This window comes from Myotis yumanensis, unplaced genomic scaffold (genome assembly GCF_028538775.1).
Source record: "Myotis yumanensis isolate MYYU_CA2020_CCGP unplaced genomic scaffold, mMyoYum1.0.hap1 SCAF_7, whole genome shotgun sequence".
In the NCBI taxonomy this organism is placed as follows: Eukaryota; Metazoa; Chordata; class Mammalia; order Chiroptera; family Vespertilionidae; genus Myotis; species Myotis yumanensis.
In genome coordinates, this window is record NW_027223758.1 from 13665788 (window position 1) to 13685315 (window position 19528).

The 19528-nt window shown below is 45.6% G+C and overlaps 1 protein-coding gene and 1 pseudogene across 3 annotated transcripts in view; one reads left to right on the forward strand and one right to left on the reverse strand.

The window, feature by feature from the left end:
* The window catches only part of SYNDIG1 (synapse differentiation inducing 1), a 185938-nt gene that overhangs the window by 110211 nt on the left and 56199 nt on the right, over positions 1-19528 (reverse strand). The window contains exon 1 of one of the 3 annotated variants that reach the window (XM_070419806.1): positions 13713-13814. The exons of 1 other annotated variant lie outside the window; for it this stretch is intronic. The gene's annotated coding sequence lies outside the window, so the exon portion shown is untranslated. Of the gene's footprint in view, positions 1-13247; positions 13478-13712; positions 13815-19528 lie in introns of those variants that run through there. One more of the 3 variants, XM_070419807.1, reaches the window with a different exon arrangement.
* Positions 1-19528, forward strand: part of LOC139014346 (casein kinase II subunit alpha' pseudogene) — a 165316-nt pseudogene that overhangs the window by 3406 nt on the left and 142382 nt on the right.

Genomic DNA, 19528 nt, shown 5'->3' on the forward strand with positions numbered 1-19528 from the left:
ACGCTCTAACCATTGAAAGACATTGGCCAGGGCTAGAATGCACTAATCATTAATGCACTTTTGAGAAACCATCTGACACATGAAGAATTTATATTGACATTAGAAAATAAGAAACAATGGGACAATCCATATACCAAAAATATGTAGATAATTTTCTGTTGAGAAAAGATTTTACCTTCCATGTATTTGGTACCTGTAAAGCATGTCATTTGAGTCTTTTTTTCCCCAGTATTTGTTTTATATGGTATTTTCTATCCCACAGCTATGCCACATGTGGCCTTGGCATTACCCTCATTGAGGTGGGGTCTCTGCCCCCTCTCATGCATCTCAGTGGGCTTGTGATTCGCATGTAATGATGGAATGTGGCAGTAGTGTTGACATGTGACTCTGAGGCTATGTCAGGAAAATCCATGCAGCCTGCACCTTTTGCTAGAAGACTAGCACTGAGGTCTTGAGCAGCCATTTAGGGAATCCAGTACCTGGAGGCCACCATGCTGTGGAAATCCAATGTATACCAGGTGGAGAGACTACATGGATAGTTCCTGGGGTTTTAAAGAGCTGCCCTGCTGGCCCCCAGCTGCCCACGTTCCCTGATATTCTAGCTCTGGCTACCCTCTGACTGTACCCTAATGATAAACTGGGGCTGGAAGCACCCAGCTGGCCCCTCCCAGACTCCCCAACCCTCAAAAACTGTGAGCATTCCATGCTGGCAAGTTTTGGGATCTGTATGCAGCAATAGGGAACTACAGCCTTCTAAGAAATGATCTGTCTAGTTTCTCAGATGTGAGTTACCACCATTGGAACAGATCAGATTCTGAGGCCACACCAAAATGTCACAGACCTCTGACTTCTGATCCTTACCCTGACCCTGTCTGGAAGACCTTAGTGTGCTTTTTGTTGTTGTTTTTGTTTTAAATGTTTTTATTGATTTTTTTTTTGAGGGGGGGGGAGAGGGAAGAAGGAGAGAGAAAAAAAACATTAATGAGAGAGAAACATAAGATGGATTGGGTGCCTCCTATATGCCCCCACAACCCAGGCATGTGCCCTGACTAGGAATTGAACTGGTGACCTTCTGGTGTATGGGTTGGTGCTCAACCTCTGAGTCCCACCAGCTGGGTGACCTTAGTGTTTTTTATTTCTTCAGATAAACGCCCAGAAGTGAAGTTGCTGGATCTTATGGCAGTCCTATTTTTGATCTTTTGAGGAAACTCCCTACTATTTTCCAATGTGGCTGCAAAAATTTACATTCCCACCAATAATACACTTCCTCACCAAAACTTGTTATTTCTTGTCTTTTTATACTAGCCATTCTAACAGGTGTGAGGTGATAGCTCATGGTGGTTTTGATTTTCATTTCCCTGATGATTTGTGAGTACGATCACCTGCTGGCCACCTCTATGTCTTCTTTGGAAAAATTCTATTCATATCTTCTTACCATTTTTAGTTGCAATTTGTGGGGGGTTTTTTGTTTTGTTTTGTTTTTTTAAAACACATTTTTATTGATTTCAGAGAGGGAAAGGGATAGAGAGATGGGAACATCAATGATGAGAGAATCATTAGTTGCCTCCTGCACACCTCACACTAGGGATCAAGCCCAAAACTCAGGCATGTGCCCTGACTGGGAATCAAACCATAACCTCCTGGTTCCTAGGCTGATGTTCAACCACTGAGCCATGCTGGCCAGGTGCGATTTGTGTTATTGAGTTGTATGAGTTCTTTACATACAGTGGGGCCTTGACCTAGTTTAATTCGTTGCATGACGGAGCTCGTAACTCAAATTACTCGTATGTCAAATCAACAGTGAACGAGTGAGACACGTGATGCTGGGTTGATGTTGTGGCGTTCACTGTGACGTTCGCTGCGCCAACTAAAGGTGGGGTATCTGAAGCTGGTTCGTAACCCGAATTTTAGCTTGCAACTCAAAGCAAAAAATTGGTCGAGACAAGAGAGACAGCTCGTATCTCAAAAAACTCATTAGGCGGGACACTTGTAAGTCAAGGCCCCACTGTATTTGGGATATTAACCCCTTAGTGCATATATGATTTGCAAATATTTTCTCCCATTTGGTAGGTTGTCTTGTCATTTTTGTTGATGGCTTCCTTTGCTGTGATAAAGCTTTTAAGTTTGATGTAGTACCCCTGGCTTATTTTTGCTTTTGGTGTAAAAAAACAAAATCACTGCCAAGAACAATGTCAAGGAGGTCACTGCTTATGTTTTCTTACAGGAATCTTATTTTATGTTATTTTTAAAATATATTTTTATTGATTTCAGCGAGGAAGGGCAAAGGAGAGAGAGGCAGAAACATCAATGATTAAAGAGAATCAGTGATCCGCTGCCTCCTTCATGGCCCCTGTTGGGGATCAAGTCCGCAACCAGGGCATGTGTCCTTGACCAGAATTCAACTCAGGACCCTCCAGTTCACAGGCTGACTGACACTCTATCCACTGAGCCAAACCAGCTAGGGCACTTACAGGAATCTTATGGTTCCAGGCCTTATGTTCCAATCTTTAATTCATCTTGAGTTAATTTTTGCATATGGCATAACATAGGGGTGAAGTATCATCCTTTACATGTGGCTCTTTAGTTTTCTCAACACCATTTATTGAAAAAACTGTCCTTTCCTATGATACATTCTTAGCTCTGATGTCATAAATTAATTGGCCATATATGTTTGGGTTTATTTCTGGGCTCTCTGGCCTGTTCCATATATCTATGTGTCTGGTTTATACTACTATCATACTGTTGTGGTTACTGTAACTTTGTAATATAGTTTGAAATCAGGAGGCATATCTCCACCTTTATTCTTCTTGCTCAAGATTGCTCTGGCTATTTAGGGTCTTTTGTTGTGCCATGCAAATTTTAGGATTTTTTTTCCTCTATTTCTGTACAAAAATGTCATTAGCTTTTTCATAGGAATTGCATAGAATCTGTAGATTGCTTCAAGTAGTATGCACTTTTTAACAATATTAATTCTCTCAACCCATGAGCACAGTATTTTCTTCAATTTTATGTGCCATCTTCAATTTCTTTCATTATTGTCTTATAATTTTCATAATATGTCTTGAACCTCCTTGTTTAAATTTATTCCTAGGCAGTATTCTTTTTGATGAAACTGTAAATTGAATTTTTTTCTTAATTTATCTGATAGTTTATTAAAACTATCAGAAAACAACACATTTTTTAATATTAATTTTGATACCCAAAAACATTACTTAATTTATTAGTTTTAACAGTTTTTTGGTGGAGTCTTTAGATTTGTCTACATATAACATGTCATCTGTAAGTAGTAACAATTTTACTTCTCCCTTTCTGATTGGGAAGCCCTTTATTTCTTTTTCTTGCCTAATTACTCTGGCTAAGACTTTCAATATTATGTTAAATAACTTTGGTGAGAGTGGGCATCCTTGTCTTGTTCCTGATCCCAAAGAAAAAGCTTTAAGCTTTCCACCATGCAGTATGATGTTAGCTGTGGCGTTATCATATATAGTCTTTATTATGTTAAAGTACAGTCCCTCTGTACCCACTTCATTGAGAGTTTTTATCATAAATGAATTTTTAATTTTGTCAAATGCTTTTCTCCATCTATTGAGAGGTGCATATAATTTTTAGCCTTCATTTTGTTATTGTGGTTTAATCACAATGATTGATTTAATGTTGAACAATCCTTACATTCCTGGAATAAATCCCACTTGATCATAGTGTATGGTCCTTTTAATGTATTGTTGAATTCAGTTTGCTAATATTTTGTTGAGTATTTTTACATCTATGTTCATCAGGGATATTGGCCTGTAGTTTTATTAATTGTTGTGTCCTTGTCTGGTTTTGATATTAGGGCAATGCTGGTCTTGAGTTTAGAGATATTCTTTCTTCTATTTTTTGGAAGAGTTTGGGAAGAATTGGTATTAATTATTCTTTAAATATTCGGTAGAATTCACAAGTGAAGTCATCTGGTCTTGCAATTTTGTTTGTTGGGAAGTTCCAGAACTTTTTAATTTTGTAAAACTCTGAATGCTTTAAACAATTCCCCTTTCCTCGTCCCCAATTCCAGTTAACCATCATTCTATTTTTCTCTCTATGAATTTACCTACCTAGAAACCTCATATAAGTAGAATCATACAGTACTTGCCTTTTTGTGACTGGATTATTTTATTCAGCATAATATCCTCAAGGTTCATTCATGTTGTAGCATGTGTCAGAGTTTACTTCCTTTTTAAGGCTAAATAATATTGTTGTATGTATATACCACACCAATGGACATAAAGGCTACCTTCACCTCTTGGCTATTGTGCATAATGCTGCTATTAACATGGGTGTGCAAATATCTCTTCAAGACTCTGCTTTCAATTCTTTTGGATATATACCTAGAAAGGGTATTGCTGAATCATCTAGTAATTCTATGGTGGGTTTTTTTGTGTGTGTGAAACCTCCAAATTGTTTTCCATAACATTTACATCATTTTGCAATCCCATCAACAGTACATAAGAGCTCCAATTCCTCAACAGGTTCCCAACTTCTTGTTATTTCCTTTTTTTTCTTTGTTGATCGTAGATGTCCTAATTGGTTTGAGGTCAATTAATGTAGTTTTAATGCTTGGCTTTTTTTTATCTGGTAGGGCAAATCCTCCTTCATTCCTCTTCACTTAAAAAATAGCATCATAGCTTGATTATTCTTATATAAACTTTAGAATTATTTTGTCACGTTCAAAAGGCAGTATCATGTTGGGATTCTGATTAAAAAAACACTTAACTTACAAAGTAACTTGGTGAAAATAATGGTATCTTGTTTCTCTTGAATGTTCCTATCCAGAAGCATGGTATTTCTCTCCATTTATTCAAGTGTTCTCTTATTCCATGAGTAAAAAATGTACAGTTTACTTTGTGCAGATCTCACATTTATTCCCAACGTTATTTCTGGATATTTCATACTTTGGTTGTTCGGCTAATGCCACACCAGGACATGGGGTGGGTCCAGGTACCTAGGACACCCAGGTTGGGGACACTGAGCTTTGAGGAAAGGACGCCAGGAAGAGGGGATTGCCAAGCTGAACCTTTAAGTAAATTAACAAGAGTTAGCAACCGAACACGGGGAGAGGCATGAAAGCAGTGACGTGTCCGCACATGGGTATTTGTGCGTGTTTGTGGGCAGGACTTTCCCAGTATTCTGGGAATCTAAAAGGCAGGAATGAGGCTGGAGTATAGGCAGGACTATCATGAACAGCCTGTTATCTTCCACAGGTAGCCTGTCCTATGTCATGGGAGATGGGAAGCCAACAGAGAGATTCAGGAGAAGAGTCACTGAGGCAGATCTGCATTTTGGAAAGCTCACTCCAACAGTCCTAGAGAACAGAGGTGAGAAGCACACGAAGGAAGGTAAGGAGACCTTGTGGCATGCTACTGGGAGAATCTGACAAGCGATGGGTGTCTACATGGGGCTAATGATAGAAACGATGGAGGGGAGAGGTAAAAAATATTTAGGGAAGAAATTAGGTAAAAGTCTAAGAGGTGAGCAGTTTTCAGGTGTGAATATCTGGGTTACTGTGTGTCCTCACCAGACAAAGGGGTATGGGCAGGAGGTGGGAGGGTCTGGGGTTCTCTGAGTTTGATGCCCCAGGAACACCCAACAAGATGCTGGGGGCATGTGGAAAGACAAGGCTGAGTCTTGGGGGGGCTTCGGTATTGGAAAAGAAATCTGGGAGGTAGCTGCATATAAGTCACAACCTAAAGTGAGGCCATAGTGAGGCCTCAGTTAGTCAGAGTATGAGGAGTGTGGAAAGAGTGGGCTTACAAGGTTGACCCCACTCTGACAGGGAAGAAAGAATCCACCGAGGGTCAGGTTTGGGAAGAAGGCTTCAGAGAAGAGGGAAGTACATGGTCAGGGCTGTGCTCTCAAGACATTCTCCAGGGCCAAGCCTTACTCTGGTAGAAACAACATCGCTTTGATTTATGTTCCCAAGAAACTGAGTGCATCTTTATTTTCTAAGAAATGCACCAACTTAGTCTTAAGGAGAGATGTCAGCAATGGGCAGAATCCAACTCACCAAAATAAATTTTTGAAATATATAAAGCTCTGAATTCAAATTCCAGGAAGAGCAGCATTTCTGGGCAGAGTCCAAGGACAAAGGACATTTCTATCATCTGGAAAAGCTTTATGCTAACAACAAGATGGGAACACACTGACAGGAGGCCTTCCTGGTTGTCCCACTGTCATATGCAGTTTACTTTGTTCGCTATAGATGTCTGGAAATAAATGTTAGAGGAAATGCATTTTCCCCTCTGACTGCTCTATCTCCTCCAGGAGATTCCTGTCCTCCTGGGCTTCTCTAGATGCATAATTTTCTGGCTTGGCCTACAACCTCGCTTTCCCCTCACCCGTACTTAGGGGCCACAGTTTGCTGACTTGCTGTGGATGCTGTCCTCCAAGGAAAGCACCCAAGAACACAGATGAAGAAATTACCTAATTACATTTTGTCCTACTTGGACTTTATTGCAAAATAGAATTGTCTGCAACTGTCCGTCTAACTATTATTGCACAGCATATGTCCTTGTCCTAAGCTTTATGCCACGTGTTAGCAATGCCAAGAAAACTGAGTGCCGTGGGTGAGCAAACATGAGCTTTAGAGACAGAAGCAAATAAACCCTAAAGACTTGGGTCTATGTACCAAGGCTCTTCCTCTGGTAAAAGATCACAGAACAAGTTAGGAAACCCTGCTGGGTCTTGTCCCAGCAAGTGCAACATGGGGACGTTCTCAAGAGATTGCTGAGGGAATCAAACGGAATACACACATTTGGATCTTTACCCTTCCCTTTCCTTGTTCTTCTTTTTCCCTTCTGGTCTGGGAGACACTGATAGTGCAATAAATCACCAACAGTAGAAGCTTCTGTTGGGTTTTTCCTGAATAACCCCCGTGACAAGCTACAGACAAGCCATGAAAACTTTACTTTGGCCCTTCAAACATGGATTACTCTACTTCTCCAAATTCATTAACTCACCTCCATTTTCCCCGGATACCAGAAGGGTGGGGCCACCCTTCGAATGCAGCCAGGCTGGCTTTGTTGTGCGACTTAAAGAGGTACAAGAGCTCCACCCAAGAGAGGATGTTGAGTGGGGGTCCACCACACATGGAGTGGCATCCATGTCCAGCATCATGGGCCAAATCCCGAGGTGAGGAAGGCCAGAAGCATGCATCCATGTGGTAGGTGTTAAGAGGACAGACCCCTGGCATTTGGAATACCCGCAGCTGTGCAGGAGGGAGGCCATTCCTTGTCCAGTCCTCCACCAGCACTAACATCTACATAAGTCTCTGCATTACTCACCCCTCCCCTCACCACACCTCAGTTTCCACGGAAGCTAATGCCTCCACAGCCCATGGCTCCCTTCCCCCACTTCCCTGGGGCCTAAGACACATGGAGCTCAGAGAGGAAAGAGGAGGGTCATCACAGAGACTCACATCCCAGGCTCTCCCTGCTGGTCTGGGCTCCACCTCTGCCACTCCCCGAGTCTGGAGACTCATGACCATGCCCAGGTGCCCACTCTCAGCTTGCTTTACTTGATGATCTAATGCTGATCATGGAGAACAACAAAGTGGTTGTCCCACGTGTAAAGGTGGAACCCTTACATCCACAGCTTAAAAAAAAAATCAGGAGAATGAAAGGCAGAAATTTTAGAAATAACAAAACAGATGATTTCCCTTTATTTAAAAGTGGCTTTGAACAGAAATCCATCTTTGTGAGGGGGTTGAGAGTACTGTGCTGTGTCAGAGGACTGATATGAATGCGCTGTGTCTCTGGGTTTAGTGTATAAAAGAATAACTTAAATAGTATGCACATTAATTAATCAGCTCACAGGTCTTTGTTGTTGAACTGCTTGTACCAAAGGGCACTATGGAAAAGAAAGCAAGTGGGAGAAAAAAAATGAAGATAGGCTCTTTACAGGCAAGAGACATGAGTAAGCACGTCTAGTCTAGGCTGGGAGTGTGCTATGATTGTCTAGTGCAGGGTCAGAACCATGATCACGTACACGCAGGGTGAAGAGTCTCCATGGGATATCTGGAGCAGACAAATGGCTCTTAAATAAAAAATATGAATGGTTGAGCTACTAGCACTGGCCAGACCCTCTGTTTAGATGCATCTCAGACCCAGTGCCCACTGTTAACCTGTGGATGGTAGGAAAAGGTTTCTTATAAAGGAAATACCTGAGAGAAGAGGCCGAGCCAGACTTCAGATATTAAGGTTGGCTACAGAAATACATACTCTATTTAAAGGCAATCACTGCAAATAAGAGAAGAATTGGTAACAATCTTTGGTACGAAGAGCTGAGCAGAGTCCACCCCTTGGCAGAGACACTGCATTTCCCGACCCTGTCCCAGGGCTTAATCCCATTAGGACCCTCAGAAGCAAACCGTATCCCCACACCTGCACCAACTGCGAGCCTGTGGCACTAAGGTGTGAGGACCAAAGTCATAAAAAGAAGCTTCAAACTGCATCTTGTACATATGGCAGAAAGGTAAGTTAATGTAACATTTTTGTGTCTTTGCTTCCCTGAGCAGGGTTGTGAAGCCCCAATATATTTGAGGTAAGATATTTTTCTCTTTCCGAAGTATCTTCAGTTTAAAGTTGACACGGTGATATAAAACGTTTATGGTTCTAGTTGCCTGAAATGTCTGTTTGCTTTTTGGATACTGATATTTCCTGATGGAGAGAAAGATTAAGGAAGTAACAGGTGGAAGCACTTTTGAAAGCATTCACCCAATGAGGCCGAATGTTTGAGAAGCAATCGTTTTTTATGAATGTAAACTAATTGGGCCCCTGATGAAAGACCCAACTTGCAATCAGGAAATACTTGCTCTCTCCTTACAGCATTATCAGGACCTGAGTTTAAAAATGCCCGTGATCGATACAAGAATTGATTGGCAAACTAAAAACTCACAATGTTTCACAATGAACATTGATTTGAACCCCAAGAGCACAATCCCCCATCTCTCTTGAATAACATGAACTGAACTCCTAGATAAATTATTTTTATGCAAGTAAAAGTGTCCCCTGGGTGGATCTGAAGTATGCTTTTAGTTGCAGCTTTTATTTTTATTATTTCCCACATTTGTATGTTGTATCTTGGTTGTGTTATTTAACTTTTACATTGGCTCTCAATACTTATTTGTTGTTGTCTTTGTTCTTTTATGTAACTGAACAGGTTATCATGAAATGGTTTAAGATGATTAGAACTTTTGATCTAAACAAAGTTTGTAACTTAAATCATCATTATAAATAATGGTTATAATGGTATTATAAATAATGCTTCTTTGTAGCTTGTTGGTTTTCTGCTTTATAATATTGTATCCTAGAGCACATGCATCGTGTAATTTTATAATGTGATATGAGTAAGTTTTGTTGTGTTAAATTTAGTTATGTCGCCGAAACCGGTTTGGCTCAGTGGATAGAGCGTCGGCCTGCGGACTGGAAGGTCCCAGGTTCGATTCCGGTCAAGGGCATGTACCTGGGTTGCGGGCACATCCCCAGTAGGGGAGGTGCAGGAGGCAGCTGACCGATGTTTCTCTCTCATCGATGTTTCTGACTCTCTATCTCTCTCCTTTCCTCTCTGTAAAAAATCAATAAAATATATTTAAAAAAAAAAATTTAGTTATGTCAAAGCTACTGCTCATAAGCCTTCCCTGTACATTCCCTTTAAGCCCTGGAAGACATGAATGTCTACACCATTGCTATGTGAGAATGCATACCTACAGGGACGTACACTCGCTGTCCTTACCCTGACTCTGGCCCACAGTGAGTTGTAGGACACAGGTACAATGAAGGGCCTGAGCTCTTTTTCTGTTCTCAGAGAGCCATGGGGATACATAGGAAACATTCCGTTAAGACACAGTAAAATGTTCTCAACCATCCTCCCATATAAAAAACTGTGACAACCATATATATCTCATGTTCAAAATCCTGGAAAGAGCATGGATGAAAAGAAACAATCTCAGAAAAGTCAAAGGATCTAAGATCATTCAGCAAGCAAGCAGCAGAGCTGAGAGTTTGAAACCTAAGTCTTCTCACAGGCACAGTGAGAAAACACTGTGGGGAGGAGGGGCAGTCATGGACTTGAGAAAAGGGCAAATGTGTCTCCCTCACACCTCCTCCCCCCACTCCCAGCTGAAATCCAGTATAGTGCCTGAGGGGACAAAGAGGGCACTGAATTGTTGTCTGACGCCTGAATTACTTCAGCTCCTCTTTAAAACACATGCTTATGAACTCTCAGGAATAACGTTAAAAGTCTACGTATCTTGCACAGAGAATGTTAAACATTTGATAAAACCACCTACTACTGCATTCCAATTCTGGTGACATGGGAAGGAACTGGGTCAGCCTATCTTTAATGTTTTGAATATTTAATGTTTGAATGTCTTTATTACTTTGCTTTTTGGATATGTTGACCCAACGACTGCAGTGTAATGATGCTGGGTCAAAAGCTATGCTCCAATATCACCTCATATCATGTTTCCACGAAACAGCCCTGTGACTTTCCGTTGAAAGAACAACAGACTGGTTTGCTACCCACTGTTTTTGCTGCTGCTGACAAATGAACACCCCATCCTTCAATCCTTGCCACCTTCGCCCACTCATTCAAGAATTTTGCTGGTAAATTGAAGTCTGTTCAAACTATAGGTTGTAATCAGTCCATGTTGGACATGAGAACGTCCAATGTGCACGGGGACCCTGCAAAGGACAGAGTGAGGGGCTCAGGGTCATGCTGGTGTCATGGAAAGATGTGGTTTTATTTAGGAAAGAGAAAGACTTATAAAAGTGCTCACCTACAGGATGGTTATTCATATTACAAAAGGTTAGCTAAGGGTGCCTTTAAATAGTGCACCTTATAAAGGTATTCAGTAGTTTGGCTGAATCCTCCAAGAATGTCACTGGCAATTTTTAGAAACAGCTTTTATATAAATGAAGGTGCAGAGGTGTGCAGGGTGGAAGGGGGGCATGTAGGTGTGGGAGTGGAGGGGTCACCCTCCTACTGTCCCGAAAAGCCTTCTCCATGCTATTTTCAACAACAGAAACCACATTTGAAATCAAATTTGAGTGAGTAGAGGGTCTCTCTCCAGAGGTGACGTGACCAGTGTGACGACCAAATGTTTTCTAATTGAGAGGTGAAATATTTAGTACTCTTCAAAACCTCAGAATAGCACTGACAAGTGTCTTTGATAGGAAACTTACATAAGAAAATCTTTTTATTCTCATATAATAGTAATAACTCCCAGAAAAAAAAATAAGCCACATGAGAAAAATGCACCAAGTCCAGTGTAGCACTATTATGTCATGCTAAATGTGGAAGAAATTAATTGCTTATTACCGCTGAAATAATTTTTAAAGTTTCCACCAAATAAAGTTATTTTGCCTATCACTATTCAATTAGATTCCTGTGTATCCCCTGCACATCAAATGTTATGTAAATCTATATTGTTTCAAATGTCTCTTTTTCTCAGGATCTGGATTTCCCCTTCTTTCAATTCCCCCTCCCCCACCCCCCACCCCCCGCCCCACAACCCATCATGTCTCAAACAATACTAGCAAGTTTTCTTTTCCTACTCCAAAATGGAAATGAGGGAATGCCTTTATTTTTATTTTCACATCACCTAGGTTCCAATGGAATACTTTAAAGCAGTCATGCAGTCATTTCCGTTAGATGAAAATGTAACGTCATCAGCTGGAGCTAGCCGAGGACGCATTTGGAGGTGAAATAAGCTTGCCAAGGGTTTTAAATCCAGCAAACATGGCTTCCAGAACTCTGAGGAGGGTCCGTAAAGACCGGGCGTGGGGAGGGCGGGGGGAAGACAGGGCAAAAGGTGAATGAGTTTGGTGGTGGGATGAGGGGTACACTGGAGGTTCAGTGTACTATTCCCTCTTCTTCCTTTGGGTACCACTGAAATCTAATTTAAAAAACTTGAAACGTAGATTTCCCAATTTCCCTCCTTTATTTTACAAGTTCCTGTTGATTATGACTATTTCATTTGCATGCAGTAGGTGGGGACCGGATGGAAGAGAGCACCCGATCAGCCAGAAATCAACATTCGCTCCTTGCAAGGAGCCTAAGAGTGTGACCGAGAGGGCGGGAGGAAGGGCTCCTCGCACATCCCACAGGCCCCGCACCTGTGGTCTGATCTCCGGAAAGGCATTCCACACAATTGCAAGACGCACAGCATGCACATACAATTCCTCCGAAAATTCAGCTCCAGCTACTTCCTGTCCTAGCCAGATCGGACAGCAGACCGCCCCCCTGCCCTCCTGGAGGCTCATTTTCACTTGCGCTGCTGTGAGAATTTCGGGAGTCAGACCCCGCTTGGAAGACCGCATTCCTGCGCCAACACAACTCCGCCCAGGCAATGGCACCCCAGCAAGGAAAAGTTGGCTCCTTCCCCCAGTTTGCAACCAGGCTGCTTAACCCTACATACAGGCTGCAGGTTGCGCAGCGCGCCTCTCCCTCTGGACTCCGACTCAAGACGCAGGCGAGTAGGAGAGGGGCAACCAGTAAAGCAAACATGGGTGCACGTCCTACGGCCTGACCCTGATTCTACTTAGAAAACGTAGCCTGACCCCCAAATCGGCCAAGCCCTCGGTCAGTGTCTGCAGCAATAAACCTCGGAACGTGGCCCGAAGCGCAGGCAGCGAGTGCGGGCCAGTGGCCAGGCGGCGCCAGCGCATCTGACGTCGCAGCAGGGCTTCGCGCACCTGAAATGTGGGTGCCAGGAGTCCGAGCCTCTGTGGGCAAGCGGACCCCGAAGGAAATAAAATGCGGCCAGAGGACCCCTTCCTCTGCCCATCAGAAAAGCCATCGCCCATTCTACTGGGATCTTGAAAAAACACCGAGCTCAAAGTCCCTTCCCTAAAGAAAGTGCCCAACTCTGCCGGCAATCCATTCCTCCCGCTGTGGCTTGGAGAGCGCACACCAAGAGGCAAAAATCAGACTTGGGGAAATCGAGACGAACTTGAGCAAAAAAACCCGAATCCACTCGCTTTCCTTTCCGCTCCTGGGCTGGTGGCTAGCGGGGCTGCGGGCCGCCACGGCTGCCAGGGAGCAGGCAGCCCACGGATGCCCGTCGGCTCTTCCCGGCAGCGAGGGGCCCCGGGAGTCCCCGTCCTGGTCGCCTGTAGGGAGATCCCAACCACAGCGCTCGAACCTTCGCCTTCCTCTCCCCCTCCGTTCCGGTCCCGAATAGACCTCGGTCCCCAGCTCCGCCGCTTCCCACTCACCAGCCCCAGCCGGTCTTCTTTGGGTCGCTCCAGGGGGTCGCCTGAACCCACCGAGCCCACGCCCGCGCGCGCCTTCACCGCCCGGGCAGCCCCGCTCCGCTGCGCTCCCAGGGCTGCTCACTAGCTCCCACCGACTTCGCACGGCAGCCCTCCACATCCTGGGCGCCCGGGGTGGCGAGGCGCCAAGCTGCAGCCGGAGCCGACAGCACCGGCCCCTTCCTCCGCATCTTGCTAGCCTGAGCCCGCTCTGCTCTCTCCGCCCGTCTGGCGACCCCGCGCCTCACAGGTCCCGCCACCGCGACCACCCCGACTCACCGCGGGCGCTGCGCCGCCTGCTCTGCGCGCTCCGAGGCGGAGCCAGGACGCCCTCCCTCGCGGGGCCTGCCTCCCGAGCCCGCCACCCGCCCCCAGCCCCCGCCACGCTCGCTCCAGCCCCTCCTGCGCTGCCCGGGCGGTGGGACTTACCTCCGGGGCAAGATGACCCGGCTCAGGCGCCCAGGGGGCCTCCGGGTATGTCTCCCCGAAGAGCAAGCGGGCGGGAGCCGGGCGGTGTAAGACCGCCTTTGATCCTCGGCTCCCCTGCTCTCTCCTCCTCCCCCACCCCACCCCGCTTCCCTCTGCGTCTCTCCTCCCTCTCCCCCCACCCCGCCGCTCTCAGCCCTGCGCTCGCCGCCCGCGCCCCCAGCTGCCCCGCGAGTACTAGAGCGGCGGCGGCCGGGCCGGCGGGGAGCTCCCGGGCAGCACCCTGGGGCGGAGCCCGGCCCTCTGGCCCCCCACAGGAGGGAAGGGTGCGGGAAGACTCGCGCGGGGCGCGCCCGGCGGGCGGGTTGGGCAAGGGGCGCCCTGTGGCATGTCGCTAGAGTTGCTAAGCCCGGCGACACGCTAGCGGGCGACAGCAGCCAGGAACTCCAGGGGAGGGTGGCAGCGAGGAGGAGGAGGGTGGGGAGGCGGGAACTTCCCCGCGCGAAGGCGGCCGCCAACTTTGCCCCAGGCCCTTGGCTGGAGTCTGGGAATGTGAGGGCGACACAGGCTGGGGGAGGGGAGCGCCACTGGGGACTTGGAGGACAGGGAATTACCGCCTGGCTCGGGGAAGAGATGGCTCCCCTGGGTCCTAAAGGCGTCCCCAGGCTCAGGTTGGGTTTTGAGGTCCGCAAAAGCCCACTCTATAGGTCTGATATCTGCTTGAGTCCTAACCCGCCAACCCTCCAGGGGAAACCAGGCTGGGGCCCAGGCTCCTAGACGCCCGCCCAACCGCAAACAGGTCTGTAGTCCCGGAGTTGCTGGCCCTCCACAACTGGAATTGAAAAGAAACTGTTAGGGGCAGAAATAGAATATTGGGGACCAGCTATAATTATAAGATATATTAATCAGGCTCTGTTAACCGTGATTGTTTTGTTCTAATAAAGTAAGCACATTCTAACCTGGCTGGGAGTTGCGTGGGGGACCTGGGAGCTCACCTGGCAATGCGGCCCATCCTCCACATAGAACTGTCTATTATCATGGAAAGATTAACCACCTTGTTGCAGAACCCTGAGGTGCCAACCCTTTGCATACCCGTAGGCCTTTGCAACCCCCCAGACTGCATTACCTGTAAACTGCCCATTTTGCATACCCATTCTTATCCCTTTTGCCTACTTCTCCATGTAATCTTCCTCCTTCTACCTATATAAGCAGCTGGCTTATGGTGGGAGGCAGAGCAGATTTTTGTGGGTGACCTGCTGCTCTCCCCTACTGCCGGCATTATTGGAATAAATGTTTATATATGATTCAACCCTGTCTCTGCGGAATTGGCTCAAGTAGTGTCAGGCCGCCCTGACCCATTGGTTGTCTGGTTACAAACCTAGAGTGGCTGCAGGACTGGAATGGCAGAGCAGGCACAATCATGGCGGGGAGAGGGGAGGGGGAGCCAGAGCCCAGGGAGGGCAAACTACCTGGAGTCTGCATTTCAAACGTGGCGGGGGGGGGGGGGGGGGGGGCGGCGGCGGGGAGTTGTGTATTTGGATTTCATGAACTATGACAGAAAGATATACCATAAAGGGCGTTAAAGTGATTTAGGAAAATATCTGTGAACCCATTTCTACCCCAGGCTCAGACCTGTTAACTCTTGCCCCAGCCATGGGAGCCCAGGCATACCCCCGGTTGTCAAGGCTGGTTATGCCCCATGAAACCCTCCTAGGGACCCAATCCTCCCTCCTGCCTGGTCACCAACCATTGGCTTCAGAAGGTCTTGCTTCCTCTGCCAGGCCTCCTCTGGCAGAGTTTCCACAGGGTAGGATTTGAAGATGGTGCCAGAACAGCAGGCCCCTCCCTGTGGTCCCTTCACAGGAGGACTTGGCTTCCTGTGGAGCCTCAGCAGCCCAAAGAGAATGCTAACTCCTGAGTGCGCCCATAAGGATGCCTTTGGGTGGAGGAGAGGGTTAGCGGAACCAGCACCACCTGTGGTTTGACTTTATGGACTTGCATCACATCGCTCTCCATCTCTGCACATGGCAAAGCACAATGGAGGGTGCCTCCTAGATCCCAGAGCTGCAAGGCTGCGGTGCAGAATGCTCAGAAGAGGGCACTGCATATTCCTCCATCTAGACCAGTGGTTCTCAACCTTCCTAATGCCACGACCCTTTAATACAGTTCCTCATGTTGTGGTGACCCCCAATTTCATTGTTACAAATTGAACATAATTAGAGCCCTAACCGGTTTGGCTCAGTGGATAGAGCCTCAGCCTGCAGACTCAAGGGTCCCAGGTTCGATTCCACTCAAGGGCATGTACCTTGGTTTCGGGCACATCCCCAGTAGGAGGTGTGCAGAAGGCAGCTGATCGATGTTTCTCTCTCATCGAGATGTTTCCAACTCTCTATCCCTCTCCCTTCCTCTCTGTAAAAAATCAATAAAATATATTTAAAAAAACACAAATTGAACATAATTAAAGCACAGTGATTAATCACAAAAACAATATGTAATTATATATGTGTTTTCCGATGGTCTTAGGCGACCCCTGTGAAAGGGTCATTCGACCCCCAGGTTGAGAACCACTAATCTAGAAGCACTCAAATGCCTCCTTACCTTGGTAAAGTTGCTTAGTATTCCTGGATCTTTCCCTGAACAGAATATTCTCTCATCTGGACCACCTGGCTGAGCAGATAGATATTGTTAGACTCATGGAGGTAGAGAATCATTATTTCTATTTATCCAATGAAGAAGCTGAGGTTTTTAAAAAGAGTGAACTGAGATTTCCATAGGTATCCAGTATACCGGAGGAGCCTGGCCCAGCTCCCTGCCTCTCTGTTGGTGTACTTTCTGCTGTTTAGGCGTTGGGATGACTTTGAGGGCCAGTTTGTTTTGCCAAGAGAACACCAGCCTGCGTGGCAACTGTGACCAGCCTTTTCCCCTAGGGTACTGTTTGAATTTTCAATTGGACTTTTCTAATACAGCAGGCAGGACCCTTCCTGGGTTCCATGTAAGATGTGATCACTGGTCACCTCTGGTTGCCAGTGGGGTGCTCCCTCCAAAAGGGAGAGCTGCAGAAGTTAAAGGGAGAAAATGCCTTTGCAGTCGCCCCTGTATTGAGTTCCGTGGACTACCCCCGTGTCCTAGCTACTTTGAAACTTTCAGGCTCATGCTTTGCAGCTCGGTACCCTGTTCTCTTACAGGTAATGTGTTGAGTGTTGAGCAAGGATACGTGTGTGTGTGTGTGTGTGTGTGTGTGCATGCATGTGCTTGGAGGGGGGAGGTGTCTTTTATTTCCTAAAATTTTCAAAGGCCTAGTTTTCATAACATGCTTTACTCAATTTAACATTTAAACATACACATTTTCTTCTATTGTGGAATGAATGTGCAGCTTCTCTCCCCCAGTTATGATAGGTAAGCTCCCTTAGGTCACCGTGTTTATACTTAGACAGCTTTTTGCTTGGGCACAACACAGGTCCTGAACAAATACTCAGTGATTGATAGTTGTTGAAAAAACCTTTGATTGTGGGGTCAAACATATAGATTTCTGATGAAAGAGAGTAATTTCAAAGAAAAGAAAAAAATTCACGATGTGGTGGGTTTTATTATTACTATTGCTATTGTGATTATTTTCTTCCATGCCACTCGCATAGCTTCAAGAAGCCCAGATGAATGTTGTTTTTCTTTCCTTCTCTCCTCCACAGACACACTCACCTTTTAGTGTTTCTGTAATCCTGATGGGCCTTACACTTTACTGCAAAAGAAACTTGCCAGCGTCAGGATTCTCAAATGAAGAGAAGATGTCACCTCCTCCCAGCATATGTGGCAGCTAAGGGGAGGGGCTTGAGGTTCCTGGTGGACACCTCAGTTGATCTGGAATGGTCGCTGCACATAGGGTGGTTTTCTTAGGTGTGGATCCCTAGTTGTTGCTTGGAATGTTACCTTAACTATTATGCTATGATGTAGCATTGAAATTAGAAAGCATATGAAGGGCTATCATGTATTGGGCAGTGTGACACAGTAGAACTTGCCAGATCTCCTGGATATTGGGTTACCTTCTTAATAATGCTTGTGTCTTAGAAGAATTCCAGAACTTTCTGAGCTAAGAGAGGTCGGTGGGACCAGGTCACATTTTGTGAAGAACCGACACGTGAGCACCCATCCAGCTGCCAGGTTTTGGACAACTTTCAGGAGAAGCTATTGTGTGCCTATAGAGAGGTGACTTGATGAGGGGAAACACAGATTTGAGATTTTCAAATAGAAAATATTCCTCAATATGTCTTGAACTGTACACAATGGGAAAAGGTTACAAAATGCCCATGTGCTGCTATGTTTTGTGTCTAAGGGGTCATCAGTGCTCATTCAGAAACCATCTTTAGATAAAATATGTAACATGCGTGGCCTCAAACATTGATTGCAATACTAAAAATGAAGAACAGTATACCCAATTTTAGAGCAATGTAATTAATTCAGTTTTTCCTTTTCTCCTCCCAAATCTGTTGTTGTTTGAGTTAAACTGACGACATTCAGGAATTGAAAAGCTGTAATGTCTTATTAAAGTAGGATCTTGTAGACTTAGAAGGACAGAAAGATGACCATTCAGATGTTCGATGTAGACATGATTGGCAAGGCTCTAAGAAAAACATGAATTGCTATCAGAAATAAAAAGAGAGAAAGACTGGAAACCTAGAACAACTTCTGAGGCAATGTTGAAGTGAGAGTTTAGAACAGGAAAAAAGATGCCACAGAATGTCGGAATGTTAGAGTTGGAGGAGTCCTTCTCAATCACCTAGTATCACCCTCTGATTCTACAGGTGAGGAAACCGTTCCAGAGCGGCCAAGTGGAGGGTGGTCAAGCTCAGGTCTGGGTTACTGACTTCCAAATCAGCAGTCTTTCTTCTGCATTCATTACATCACTTTGGGGAAAAAATCAAGGAAGAAAGAAAGTTAATATATTTTAGGCAACCTCTTTAGGACCAGTGTATCAACTGCCTTCAGCTTTGCAAGTGGCAACATTAACTGAGGGTGTCTGTCAACAGTCGCTGAATGTTTACCATCAGGTGAAGACCTCAGAACCAAGAGCCGGGGAAACCTCCAAGTGAGTGTGTTCCACCTTTCATCACTCTCTGCCCTCCCGTAGAGAGCCTGGGCTTCCTCATATCTAAAATGAGCATAATTAGAATATTTGAGACCTGGCATTTTATGAGGCAAGAGAAGATTCAACACACTCAGCATGTTTTCCTGGGCAGAAACTACTGGTGATTGTTCTTTTGTTGTTGCTACTAATCCTCACCCGAGGATATTTTCCATTGATTTTTAGAGAGCATGGAAGGGAGGGAGAGAGACAGAGAGAAGCATAGATATGAGAAAGACACACCAATTGGTTGTCTCCCACTTGCTCTCCGACCACGGCCTGGGATTGAGCCTGCAACCGAGACACGTGCCCTTGACTGGAATTGAACCCCGGACCCTTCAGTCCTTCAATCGACACTCTATCCACTGAGCAAAAACGGCTACTGCTGTTTATTGTTCTTAAAGACAGTTGGCAAGACTGCCAGGGCTTGCTGGGTACTCTTCCCAAGGAAGTTGAGGGGAATGGCAAACTCTAGATTCATAGCACAGAACTGCTGCTGCTGCTCGAAGGCCTTTGAGTGCTATGTAAGAAGGGTGGCTGACATGATCTCTTTCACGCAAGTACTTCTCCTTTCAAGGCGGCAGAGGCAGTTGTGTTCCCTCAGATCTCCTCGGATCCTTTCGGCCATCCCATCTGCTTGTTCCCTGGCTTCTGTGGACCTTGCTGTTAATGACTCTCACCTGCACATTCCTTTAGCATCACT